The sequence below is a fragment of the Cornus florida genome, unplaced genomic scaffold, assembly GCF_030987335.1.
Source record: "Cornus florida cultivar Cherokee Brave unplaced genomic scaffold, ASM3098733v1 CherokeeBrave_3.0.0_Hap2_Chr06, whole genome shotgun sequence".
Lineage (NCBI taxonomy): Eukaryota > Viridiplantae > Streptophyta > Magnoliopsida > Cornales > Cornaceae > Cornus > Cornus florida.
In genome coordinates, this window is record NW_026775576.1 from 43899646 (window position 1) to 43908639 (window position 8994).

Here is an 8994-nt window from a genome sequence, read left to right on the forward strand (position 1 = left end):
ATGGGCTTATGGCATCTGCTCTGGAGGAGGGACGTGTGAAGAGCCGGGCTATTGGGATGGAAGGGGCATATCTGGCTGGGAGGTAAATGCAGAAGTAGTAGTGCACCTCTACTGTCTAGGAGGTGATCCATCAAATCCCTCATCTGCATCCTCCTCAGCTCTCTGCTGCTCTTGCTGCTTCTTCTGATCTCTGTTCTTCTTGTTCTTTAGGTAGGCATTATATGTCTTTGTCTACTTTGTCTAGTCATACGCCCTCTTTGCTCTGCACTCCGCAAGCTCGGGGATCTCATCTGGATCAAAGGCATACCCTTGGTCGAGCAGTAACTGTGTAATCAGGTGGCCAAATAATAGTGGCCAAGAAGTAGCTTGGATAATGCGCTTGAAGATTAGATTTTCCCAATATTTGTGAATGTTCTCCCATATGATAGCAGGAACAAAAAACCAGCACCCCTAGCTCAAGTAGTACAGAGCCTGTAGAAAATCCTCCCATCGTTGTGTGCTATGTCTAGAAGGGAATGCATTAAGGTGCAACTAGTAATGGGGATCTATATCAACCCAATCAGCATATATATTGGCCTCAAAGGCTGCCTGTGGAGATAAATTCGCAACCATGGTCAGCTTATCAGGGTATACAGCGGATCCTCAGAGTCCGTGACCAGCAGGGAGAGATGGGGGCATTGGTAAGCAGCAGCGATGGCTGAAATAGAGATGTGAATATCATGACCATCAATGGTTGTATGCATCAGTTGTCGGATGTCCTCATCCATCTGGATGTGCTGAAAGAACAAAGTAATAAACTGGGGATAGACTACCGTGTCTGCCGGTTTCATAATGGCATCGATGCCTCTTCGAGTGAGCTCCTCATAAGACCACCGTGTCTGATCTAACTCGGCAAATTACTCCATGTCAAATCTGAACTTTAGCTCAAGCTTCTGGCTAGAAAAGTATGGAGATGGTACTGCTCGGATAATGGGCCATGTGCCTCCATAAAAGCTAGCTCTGAATGAGCTAATGCAGAAGGTATAGCCTCTGAAGATGAAGATGACTCTGTCGGAGGAGATGGAGGAGGCTGTGTAGCTTTGGCTACTCTTTTTCGGGTAAGAGTCTTTTGTCTACGCTGCATCTGCAAAAGTAACAAGTATAGAAGTCAGTGCACAGGAATAAAATGAGGTAAGCATCTGATAAGAAAACACAAAGCATGCCTGAATCAAATAGAAACAGAAAATAGACATATAGGATCATTCATGTGCAAGAAATAATCAAGAAAGCTTCAAGAATATAATTCAACATGCTTCAACAAGATAGAATAGATCATGGCACAACAAGCAATCTTATATATACAAAACAATGCAATGATAACATAAAGGGAAGGATAGTCACATTTGGAAACATTTTAGCAAAAATGGGATCAAAAGGATAAGCATAGGTTGTGATGTACATAAGAGATGCAACGTGCATTCACAAACCTAAAACACAAGAAGATTCTGTAATTTCATGGCAAGTAGACCGTAGGATGACATCGTATCAATTCCTAAGCAAGAATGTCTACATATTCAACAATTAAGATCAATGGAGCAAGCAAGATAACATAAAGACTATAAATATGGCAACTCTCAACCTAGACTCAAGAAACATGTATATCATGAAATAAAGATTGAGTGAATTACATGGTTACAAAACACTACAATCCTAGGCATGTTACGATAAATAAGTTCAAAAATGAATCCTAGACATGGTATGCAACTAGATGGCATATATCTGAATAATGCACAAATATCAAAGTCAAAGTCCAGTCAAAGAAATATTTTGTACTCTATTTCAACAAAATCAACATCCTATGATCACTTATGGCTCATGAGCCCCTCTAAGTAATAAATAAGCAGAAAGAATGATCGCTTATGGCTCGCGACCCCCTTTAAAACTTAAATGAAGCAAAGAATGGTCAAAAACTGATAATAACAAAAAACTTACCAAATTTGGATCAAAACATGACCGGCAAAGAACATCGGTCTCAAGCCCTTACTTGGCATTTCAGAAATGGATCACAAATGAATAAGATCAAGCAAATGGCATTTTAATAGATCAGTTCTCAAGACAAGATAACATATTCCCAAACATATCTCAACTTGCATTTCAAAATTCAAGTTAAGCTCAAAAATAGATATCAAGGCTAAAGAACAACAATGACATCCCAAACATGAATTTTGAACTTCAGACTTCCATTTCCCACCCCTAACTTATTCAAAGATCATTGCAACAATATTTTATTCAAAATAAGCACAGAAACTTTCAAAACAATCAATGTGATAACAAGTGTGTGCAAAATGTGTATATACAAGCATCAGGTTGCAAATTATTCCAAAATGAACACAATTATTCAAAAAAAGTCAAATTTGATAAATTTCAAGTCTATCAAGCAACAACGGAATCATTTGACTTCAAAAAGTTGGGTTGGAATGGCAATTCAACACATTTTTCAAAAAAAGTTCAAAATCATGATAAGTGGGGTCAAAGATAACAAACTGTTGCCCTAGCATGGCAAGAATCAAGAATTAAGTACAAATGAGTTCAAAAGCACTTGGCACATGCATTTGGATGGAATGGAAACAAATGGAACAAATTCCAACTCATTTAAGGGCATTTAGGTCAACTTTAGAATTTTCAATACTTTTGGGGCAAAATTAGAAATTTTGAAAACTTTGAGGTCTAGACTTTCAAATGCATTGTAAAAAAGCTTCCTAACAAGAATCATGCATTGAAAAGTCAACAAAAGAAGGAATTAAACAACTCGACTTATCATTTTCAAAACAAAGTTCAAAAATTCTCTTTTTGCACTTTGAAACCAACAAGTGTTATCACGAAGCATTTTAGACAATTAAGACTCATTTTACCAAACAAAGCACCTTAATCATGAGCAAGAAGTGAATTTAAGATCAAAATTTTCAAAAAGGTCCATTTGAAACACTTTTAAGCATTTTGATACGATTTTACATTAACAAATTCAAAGCGAAAGTTCCATTCAAGTCATGCTTGCATTCATTTGAAACAAGTAGAAACAAGCAACATCCATGCATTTCATAAGCAAAACAAATGAAACAAGTCCGGAAGCATGCTCACAAGATTCAATTTCATAGGCCATTGCAACTTAAAAATTTCCAAGAATTTTTCAAGTTAAAATTTTTTCCATTTCAATGTATTTATTTCAAAACAATTTCAAAACCTCTTATTTTTCTCATTTTCAATTCAATTCAATTCAATTCAATTCTAACATCTAACCTCAAAATCCCTTTTCTTTTAATTTTTTTAAAAAAATTTCCTTTTTGAATTCAAGTTCACAAAATAAGCCACATGCCATTTAGAATTAAAAACCACAATTCAAATTCATTTTTGCAAAATTTCGGCATGGTTTCCCTTTAAAAATGAACATTCTTAAAAAATTTTGAAGGCACAGCAACATGCATATATCAATCAAAACATTCATATAGACATAGAAATAGTTCAATCATAGAATTCATTCAACAAGGCAAAAGGGACACCGCCTACAAACATTAATCCACAATTAATTTTTCCCGTTCTCCTCCAAACTACAACAAACCACACCTCAATATGTTTTCCCATCCACCTCATAGTTCAAAGTCATAGTTCTCAATATCTCTAGAACTTGGCCACAATCCAAGGTTCCAACTTCATTCTCGGGTTTTTTTTTTTTTTCTGATTTTTCATTTTTTTAGATTTTTTTTATTTTTTTGATTTTTCAGTTTTGTATTTCATTTTTCTATTTTTTATTTGAACAAGAATATATACAATCATAAATAAAAGAAGGACAATTTAATAAAACTAACAATAATAAAAATAAAAATAAAATAAACAAAAATCAAATGTTGACATACCCGGTGCCGAGAATTGGAAGAGGAGATGGAGAGAAGAATTCGGGATGAAATCAAGAGAATTTCGGCCAAACCGTGGCCAGAAGTGGTGATCGGAGACTCGTCGGAGTTCTTCAGAAATTGCAGAAGTCGCCGGAGTGAGAGATCAGGGTCTCCTTGGCCTAAATCGGTCAGAGATCAATGGATATGAAGCTTCCGATGAGAGATTCGAGCTAGAGAGGACAACAAGCTTGGCCTTTGGTCAAAAGCTTCGCGCCGAAAAGGTAGAGAGAGATTGAAAGGTTTTGTGAGGGTTTGAGAGAGAATGCTGAGAGTTGAGAGGGAGGTAGAGAGAGAAAGAAAAGAGGGAAAAGAAAGAAAAAAAGAAAAAGAAGAGAGAGAAAATAGAAAAAGAAAAATAATAAAAAATTAGGGTTTTGGGGGTGAAGGCCAACGGCCAAAGCAAGTCTCGGGATTTCAAAAAGACGTAATTTCGATCGATCGAATGGGTCTTCAATCGATCGATCACTTACTTCAATTGATCGAATTGGACTTCGATAGATCCAAATTGACTTCGATCGATCCAAATGGAAGATGAAAAGTTGTGATTTCAAAGGGTTCGATCGATAAAAGTGCGACTTCGATCAATCGAAATGGGCTTCGATCGATAAAAAAGACACTGGAAGTGCAGAAAATTTTTTAAACTGCCTGGAAACTGGAATTTTCAACTCAAATTATATCTAAACGACACATGAAAGAACAAAACAAGAAATGAGGGAGGAATAGGGTTTAGAAACCCTACGAAGCACTAGTCTTTAACATCTCTAGCAAGATGTTGGGCTCTTTTAGCCCGGATCAAAGATCTTGCTAGACGTCCCCTTCTCAATGGGGTGAATGGAACTTCGAATCCCACCCAACAAATTGTTTCCTAAGGAAGTTGTTGGATTTGATTCAAGTGCATTTGACGGCTCTTTATCAATAAAACTTTTGGACTTTCACGCCCTTTCAACTTTGGAATTCAAAACAACATCATTTGAAAATTCTTTTAAAGGCAAACCATTTTTGTCAATTTCACTTTCAAAACATTTTTCTACAACACAAATCTCTTCATGTTTATCCATTGTATTAGGGGTCAGATTAAAGATATTCAACTTCACCTTCATATGGCCAAAAGAGATCTTCATTATCCCTATCCTATAATTGATGTTGGCATTAGCGGTAGTCAAGAAAGGACTACCAAGGATAATGGGTATTTGGCTCGTAGGATTTGGAACCGGTTCCATGTCAATGACAATGAAATCAACTACGAAGAAGAATTTATAAATTTTAATCAAAACATCCTCAATTATACCCTGGGGCTTCTTAATGGATCGGTCGGCTAGTTGCAAAACTACCGATCTCGGTTTTAAATCACCTAAACCCAATTGAACATATACTAAATAAGGAAGAAGATTCACACTCGCCCCTAAATCCAAAAGAGCCCGATTAATGACATGGTCACCTATAGTGCAAGATGTAGTGGGTGAACCTTGAATTTGGGATGGGTGTTGTGTTGCAAAATCGAGCTCACTTGCTCAGTAAGGACAACTTTCCTTGGTGCTTGACTTTTGTTCTTCCTCTTTAGAGTGCATAGATCTTTTAAAAACTTAGCATAAGCCAGAATTTGCCGAATTGTATCTAAGAGAGGAAAATTGATTTTAACTTGCCTAAACACATCAATGATTTCATTCACTTTGCTTTGTTGTTTTTCAAAAGATGTGGATGTTTTCAAAGCATCCGGAAATGGAGCCTTTGGCTCAAAAGATTTTTCGAACACATTTTCAAAAACATTTTTGTGAAGAATTCTCAACAATGGGGTCCTTTATGCTTAATGAAGGAGGAATAGAATGTCAACACTAGGTTGCGTTGATTCACTCTCTTCATTGGAAACACCAACTTGATTATTAATTACCCTCCCACTTCTCAATGTGGTCACCGCATTTACATGTTCAAGTGAAAGACCTTCCGGAGAGGAAGTTATCTCCACTACAAATTATTGCTTAAGTGGTGGATTCAAAAACATTTTTCCTTTCTCTCTCGCATTCAAAGTGCTAGCTATTTGCCCTACTTGGCAATTGATTGTGAGTAAGAATGAAGCAATTGAGTATTCGCCTCTAAAGTACCTAAGGCCGATAGAACTTTCTCTTCAAATGTGGGACTCCTAGAATGACCTTGAGAGTATGATGGTTGGTTTGGAAAATGAGAATTTGAAAATTGGTTTCCATTCAGTGCTTGATAGGACAGATGATAAACTTGAGAATTTTGGCTTTGCATATGGGGTGTAACATACTTGCTTCAAAAACCACCTTGGGGAGGATTTGAGCCTTCTACTTGGCTTTTCCAAGAGAAATTTGGATGGTTCCTCCACCCGGGATTGTAATGACTTCCATAGGGATTATTCCCTTGATTAATAAATATGGCATTAACTTGTTCATGGTGCTTATTGTGCACATGTCCATGGGGACAATTGGAAGTAGTATGTAACACACTTGAATATGTCATGTAAGACTCATTGGAATGATGGTGATGAGGAGAAGAAGAAGACACTTGATGGGCTGAATTTTGATTGATAAAAAATTGATCGAATCTTTGAGATAGAGATTTCACTTTGGCAACTATATCATTAGAATTTTCCAATTGATATACACTTGAATTCTTCCTTCTGCTTACATTTCTACCATTTTTAGAAGACAAAGATCGGTGCATTGAGTTTTCACTCATGCTTCATATAAACGCCACACATCATCTTCATATTTATCCAACTAAGAACCTCCCATTAAAGCATCAACCATGCCTGTATGGGTGTCTGACAAACTTTCATAAAAATGTTGAACAATTTTCCACTTAGGAATGTCGTGATGGGGACATTTCCTAAGCAAATCATTTAACCGTTCCTATGCCTCATGTAACATCTCCCCATCCCCTTGTGAAAATTCACGAATTGAAGTTCGCATAACATTGGTCATAGAAACAGGATAATACTTTCTCAAGAACTCTTGTTGCATTTTCGCCCAAGAAATTATGGAAAGAGGTCTTAAATTGTTAAACTAATATTTTGTCTTGTCTTTTAGGGTGAAAGGGAAGAGTTTTAATCTCAAAACTTCTTCCGACATGTCCGTATACTTAACGGTGGAACAAATTTCAAGAAATTCATCCAAATACTTATATGGTTCTTCATTAGTCAACCCCAAGAAATTGGGATGCATTTGAATGGTTTTGGCTTGATTTCATAATGATGTGCTCTAAATAGAGGAAGACAAATGCATGTTGGTGCATTATATTCATTAGGCACGTAATGATTTTTCAAAGCCATGGGAGGATTAACAATTGGTGGCTCAACATAAGTTCTATTGTTAGCTTGGACAATGGGACATGGAGGTGGTACAAAATATGGCCTTGGCATTCCAAATGGAACTTGGCCTTATGGTTGAGGAACAAAAAGTTTTGGCATGTCTAAAGGGACTTGCACATTTTCTTGTTGTTGCATATTAGGATGGAGTATGCCATGTTGGTCTATGTGATCCAAGTCTTCAATGTGGTCATCCATTAATGCAATGGATCCACTTGAACTACCCTTACCTCTTAGATTATGCACAATTGATTCAAGATTAAGGTTCAATGGGGCAAAAATGGGATTTAAAGATATACGACCATGCATACACAACACAAACCAGACAACAATCACAACAAATAGCAAACACTTCTCCTCCACAACAAATCAATCAACAACAATCCTCCAAATACGATGATCCCATACTCCCATACTTTTCAAAAGACAACAACGCATAAACTAAGGTTTTAAAATAGATAAAGTGTACCACTAAGGGTAAAATGGTCTTTTATATAGAAATGAATGCCACCATGCATACCATTGAATATACAAAAAAAAAAAAAAAAAAAAAATTAATAAAATTTGACTCAAAAATCACTTGAATTGGAGTTAGAATGAAGAAGGTACAATTTTTTGAAGTTTTATAAAAAAGATGCCAAAATGTTCTCGGTAAGGTCGATATGGCTGTGAGCAGTTTTGTTTTCGAAAACATGTGATTTTCAAGGCTAAAACGGGATTTTTTGGACAAAGTTTGTGAAGAAACCTCCCCTAAAAATGAGTCCTCTAATCAACCATGGTCCAAACCAAGAACAAAAAGTAACATAAAATGACCAAAATACCCTTGAGTGCAAGGTATGCCAAGAAGAAAAAGCATTTGGCTGCGAGTAGTTATTCTCCGAAAAAACTTGAATTTCAGGGCTAAAACGGGACGTTTTGGAAAAAGTTTGTGAAAAAACACACCCTAAAAATGAGCCTTCTAATCAACTTTGGTCCAAACAAAAAATAATATGCAACATAAAATGACCAAAATGCCCCCAAGATTAATTACGTCAAAGAAATAAAAACATGCTGAAAATTGACATACATTCCATACATCAAAAGAGTTTGGCCCTTGGCCTCATTACAGATATGTTAAAGTAGCATCACATAAGGTACTTAGGTTTATATTACATGTCAAAAAGGAAGCTAATCATGCTTCTAAACAAGTGATACATTGAACAACATTAAAGACAATAAAATCATGCTAACACTTGCATGTCAAAATTATACAAAAATAATCGAATGAATCCAAGCCAAGCTAGGGATGTTGAGCATCCAAAGTAATGTCTTCTTGCTTGAAAAGACCCAAATCAACTGAGGTGAGTAAACGAGTTGCTCAGTATGATGAAGCGCATTCGTATAACCTAAGGTTTTAACAATTTTGTCAGTGTAATATAAACGAATACACGTGGATCATGCTTCATAACGTCTAAGTTCAATATGGAGCTAAGGGATCATCCTAAAGCTACCTTTGAAATAATTAAAACATAATCCACGATAGGCAAAAATCATAATCAATAATGGTGCTTCCAATGTCAACAACAAGTTACAATTCAAGTAATGTCAATTTGAAACAGAATGCGAAAACAAACAATACGAAAATATTGAAAAAACAACTACACAAAGCTAGAAGAATAACAAAGTCTACACAACTCCAAGAACTATAATACAACTTACACATAGACTCCACAATGATGCAACTCACACATGCAACTCCAT

The 8994-nt window shown here is 36.2% G+C and overlaps 1 pseudogene; it reads left to right on the forward strand.

The window, feature by feature from the left end:
* The first annotated feature begins 6755 nt into the window (after positions 1-6755).
* On the forward strand, positions 6756-6854 carry LOC132315422 (small nucleolar RNA R71; annotated as a pseudogene).
* Positions 6855-8994: the final 2140 nt, after the last annotated feature.